Consider the following 5,722-nt stretch of genomic DNA (forward strand, 5'->3'; position numbering starts at 1 on the left):
TTTTGAAAAGACAGTTATATTTTCTGAGTTTTCATACTTTACGATTTTTACATATTTAACTGCAAAATATACATATAGCTCCTTAAGAACATTAAGCCTATTTGACACATACTAAGAACACTGAAATTCTGTAAATGCTGTAAAACAGAACAAACATTTTATCTCCAGTCGGTATCAATTAAGATTATTTCTTGCACAATTATCTTGCACTTAATACATCTACACTCCGCTATTTTAACTGCATTCAAAATGCTGAAGCCCTGATCTTGCAACTGGTTCTGCAGTGGTCGCTTTCACCACCATGGCAAAGCTTATAGTAGGATCATCTCATCAAACAGTAACCACAAAAAACTGCCACCAGACTTAACTCATATTAATATTAAGCACCGGTGTTTGAGATATTATTATTTTAAAGCAAATTGGTTGTATGTGGGCAAAAAGCCATGCAGACCGTTGCTCAGGATGTGGATTGTAGGCTGAGGAACAGCTGCCCAGTTCATCTTCCGAGCTCTAAACTAAAACTCTACTAGACAGAGGGTGCTAAAGTTCAAGGACACATGCAGAAATACTAGAGGAAACCTACATGGAGAAAACTTGTTGCCACCTAGCTGCTTATTCACGGACCAAAACTGAGGCACTATTTTTGCTGAGTTGTCACCAGAGTAGACGATGGCAGGATCAGAAACAAAATTCTTGCCTACTCCCCAAACCACGCTGCCGCCTCCGCTACCTTCGGAAACACACTTCCAATATGTATTATTGGTATGTTCTTTTGAAAGACAGCTATTGAGTCACTGAACAGATAATCAGATTAACAACAGTGAAGCAGAGTTAATTTAAGGGAGGTAATGCCGTTTGTCAAGAAGATACTTAGTTTATGTATCAGTCACACCTCTGACAACATTAATGAAGCTAGATTCCTAATTCCTAATCATTCTCCAATTGATACTGCAGGCAAGTATGACATCTGTAACAGCTCTCTGGCAGAGTGGGTGTGAAAAGTTAAGAAGGTCACAGAAAATAGATATAATTGACGCAGGTTTTTACTTCACAGAGTGAAAAGTTCATATACACATTTTGATAAAGACCCTGAAGGCTTTTATATAAACCAGATGGCAGATAAGTGATCCAAACTACAGATAGCCAGTGCTTACACATGACACAAGTACAGAAGTACTAAATGTCAAAATGTTTTACGTTGTTCTTTTAGATAGTGATTGTTGCTGTAAATAAACGAATTTTTCAATACTAAAGGTCAGTAGGTCATAAAATTTCCTAACAGAGATCTCACCGTCAGCAAAAAGAGAAAACAACAAAATTTCTCTTTTTTAAGCTAAGCATAAACAAGCAATGAAAGGTGAAAGGATCCGCGAATTATTCAAGCACAGGCAGTCCATGCTCTTTTGCCCTGCTGTTGTTGCAGCTCCTGTTTGCAAGGAAGGAGGTTTGCATCAGCGGGTCTTTAAACTGAGAACACCAGTTCACACTGGAAATTAATCATGCAAATGTGTGGGTTTACAGCAGTACTATTGACAGCAACAGATCAGAATTGTTTCTTTCCACTTCCACTTCTACGCATGAGCATTTTAGTTCATCAAGTGGCCTTGCAACATGGGCTGCTACTATTAAATAAGCAGCAACCAGAACAACAGTTCAGTCCAAAGCAATGGGCTAACCATAGCTCAATCTGAATTTTAACTATACTTGCACCTAAACAAGTAAGATTCTTCTATATTTTTCTGCAGTATTTCAGATTTATCTACCAAACTACTAACCCGATCTGTAAGGATGTCAGTTCATTTTTTAAGTGCAGCACAGAAATATAGCATGAACATCTATTTAGTTTTCCTTTTGTTTGTGTGCTGTACCAACAAATTTCTCACTGAACCATACAGCTCTTGCCTTTAACATTTTATACCACGCATGTTAACTGAGAACTTGTTTAAAGAATTTTCAAAAGCACATTGGCAAACACGTACTTGAGTTGATTTACAAATCTTGCAAATTTGCAAGCTGTTTTCAAAAACAGAAATATGTTTCTGAGTACATTGTATGAGCTGAATAAATTTACTAGGACAAATGGTTATTTTTAGATCTACAACATCTTTAAATGTATTTTTTTTGCATTCTTTTTCAGAATGCTTTACCATTTAAATAATTTTCAGTAGCTTTTTTATGTTGACCTATTTTCTTCTGGTTTGGTTTGATGTAGGCAAGAAATTATTTGAAAATCACCTTTGAATAGCCATTTCCAAGGCTCATTGAGCTCCTTGTTTGCGAGTATTTATTTTTAAATGTTTTTTTTTCTGCTATACTTGAATTCCAGTTAATCCAGTGAGACTTGTATCTTGCTTTCTTCAATGTAATATTAAAAAACCTTACAATGCCTGTGTGTCAGACTTCCTTTTAAGAAAGATTTGATTGCAAACACAAACAAAAAGCTTTTCTTCTTTTGTACTCCTTTATGATCTTCAAACAAGTTTCTATGAAAAGGACTAATATTTTTTCAATTTTAAGCCATATTCACCTTTGCAGTTAGGAAAGACAAAAAATGAAAATTTCATGTTACAATAATTAATTCCTGATTGTAACACTACAGTATAGTTTATGTTATGTTCTAATTATGCAGATATGCATTAGGGAAAATAACTTTGAAGAAAAAAATGTATTTGTTTTACATTTTCATAATCACGTTTGAAACTGTTGAGCGGTGGGGTCATATATAAAACAAAATGTACACAGATTTTAATATTGAACTACAAACTACTCTACTACTCTTAGGAGAGCCATGAGAATAAAACATTTGGTCTGTAAGTACAGCTAGTTTCAGAAACCTACCTGAATTAATTAAAAATTGCAAACAAAATAGGTTCAGTCCATGGTATGAGACAAACAGCAAGTTGGGGAGAGGATATGGAAAGAGACAGGAAGAAAGAAAGGAGACAGATAAAGCCAAAACTGAGTATTTTTTACAACAAAAAATGATGATTTAAGCAATTCAGTTACCGAAACTGAAAGAAACTTTTCCTGCCAAACAGAATTAACTCGAGATGGTCAGTTAATTCACCAGTTGACTCACAACATAAGCTTCTGGTTTTAAGCATTCCTGCCTCTGGCAGTGATACTGATCTGAATGTGGCCAAATGGGATGTGGTCTTTCTGAATCCAAGGTAATCCTGCCTCTTGTCTGAGTTGCCAGTCTGCTGTCTGTAAAACAGACAGCCACATGACAGTGTTTGACTACCATGGTGGTTAAGTGCTGTCCAAGAACATACACATAAAAGAAAAATTTGATGAGCTGAATCTCTTTCAATTGACTGTGTTGGTGACCCAAACTGACTACAGTTCTAATAAAAGCATTTCAAGAGTGAAAAGCTCAGTCCAGCCTCATTCTACCTATTCCACGAGCAGAGTAAGACAAGTAAGACAGTAAGATACCTGCAGTTGCCTTTGACCAGTATTTAGAACGCTTTTGCTCTCAAACCTGTCCTACAACAGAAAGACAACAGATTTAGTAGCTGCCAGCACCATCCCTTTAAATTTGAGTATCCATAGTAAAGATAAACTGAGTTTCAGGATCTGCAAAAGATCACATAGATAATGGGTATCATCCAACACTTCTTAAGAAAGACTTTCCTCCTGCTAATAATACCATCACCACTGGATGAAAACTGTTAGGTGCCACTTTATGATCCGCTTCCTCTGCCTCAAAAAGTGGAAAATTACAGTATCTTTATTTGATAAGCTAGATATCGACACTGATGTAGGAGCAATTTCATTCACCAACTCCAGTTTCATGTCTTGAAAGAATACATGCAATTGCTCTAATTTTTGGTTGGCATAGGCTGGTAGTCTGTCTTAATTTCTGTGAAATAATTTGTACGTTTGCTATGTTTCTTTAAATGTAAATTGGACTTCTAGTCTACTCTTAATACTTCAGAAACAACCAGTTATCTTGCAGCATCTTCCCAACATGTAGCTGAACTACGGAAAGAAATGTGAATTGGTTGTCCATAGAAATGACCATCAATTTTTTTATATAATACTGGTGATATTCTATCTGGCTTCAGTCTTACTGTCTTACTTGTCCAGCTGTATATTGAGTTTGTTTTCCTACTGGACAGATTTGAAGGAGACGAGATTAACAATCAAAATATGTGCATCCTTACTATCTTTAGTCATGAGTTAGCATATCTGTATATTTGATCATCTATCCTTTCTTTTCATGACAATGTTTATTAGCTCTACTCCCATCATTAGCTGACGGATTTACGGTACTTGTTGAAAAAAAGTAATACAAAGCAGCTTTTGCTAACATAAGAAATGTTTACTGAAGGAATAAGCCCTCCAAAATCTGTTAAAATTATAAAGTATAATACCAGAAGGAGTAATTATCTTACTAAAGTATAAGATTAGGCATACTCCCTGTTTTCATTTATGCAGTCATTGTTACTTGTCTGGTTCTAATTTTAAAATACCAGCTGTAAATTCAACCAGTGATTTGTAACACCTACTCAAATACACTACCAACAGAAAAATTCACCTAGCTAATTTTAAAAAAGTTTGTAACTTAAAATTGAATCCTGTTATCATTCAGCTCCGAGAAAAAACTACTACTGGGTCAATTGGTCCAAGCACCTAGAGAGCAGAGTGCATACACTAATATTTTGTTCCAAATTATGGTACTATTACGATTCGCACAAGAATAATAGCAAACACTTATCAGATTAGGGCTAAAGTTTGCTAGGCATTGTATAAACTGATATATTATAGAATTTCTTAGTACTCTGTTACATTGTTGTCATAGGTCTAATCTAAAAATATCTTTGAAAATCTATGAACAATTACCTTCAAAACGACACATGGCATAACCTTCAATGCCTAATATCTTCAAAGAAATCACATGCTACCAAGCCATTCTGCGTATTCATTCAGAAGCTCCAAATTTTATATAGAAAGAACAAGATGTTTACAACATCCAATTATTCTGTTGTTGGATATGCATAAGAAAGACGTCTTACTTTTGCCTGGATTCTACTCCCAAATTAGAAAAAAATTACTTGAGTCAGAACAAGACAGGCCATGTACTAAAGAAAAAATGTACACCTTTTAACAGCTAAAAAACCCATGAATAAGTATCGTACGATCTCTTGGAAGAATTAGAATCAAATTAGTTATACAACAATGCATGTTAGCTTCACAAAGAACACCCACTGATGTTGAAATTTATTTTACTTAAACATACATGCAAATACTAAATTACCAAGTTGTTAGGGAATATGATGTTAGAGAGATTCACCGATTGTAATTTCATGTGTTCTTGCAACATAAACATCGCCTTTTGAGAAGAAGAGCCCTTACAACCTCAGAAAAGATATCTAAGTGATATATATGTAAAATTGGAGACAGCAGTACCAGCAGCCCTTGATACAAATGTACTACTATGAGCATATCAATATACACAGGTGCAATAAAAATGTGGACACTTGTGTCTGAAGGGACATTTTCTACCTTTTTTGTTTAAGGCTTTGGAGGCTACATGGCTTCTTAAGAAGCTCCTGAAGAAGATTTTTATCCCTCCCCTTTCTCAGCTCAGTGCCAATTCCTCTACCTATCAATCGACATTTTACTGGAGAAGGTCTTTGGAAATTTTGGCAGCTTTCAAAAGCAGCTGCATATCAGAAATTCTTAGCCTGAATCTGAAAATTTGCGCAAAGATGTT

Source organism: Tauraco erythrolophus, chromosome 2, assembly GCF_009769465.1.
Source record: "Tauraco erythrolophus isolate bTauEry1 chromosome 2, bTauEry1.pri, whole genome shotgun sequence".
NCBI classification, from domain to species: domain Eukaryota; kingdom Metazoa; phylum Chordata; class Aves; order Musophagiformes; family Musophagidae; genus Tauraco; species Tauraco erythrolophus.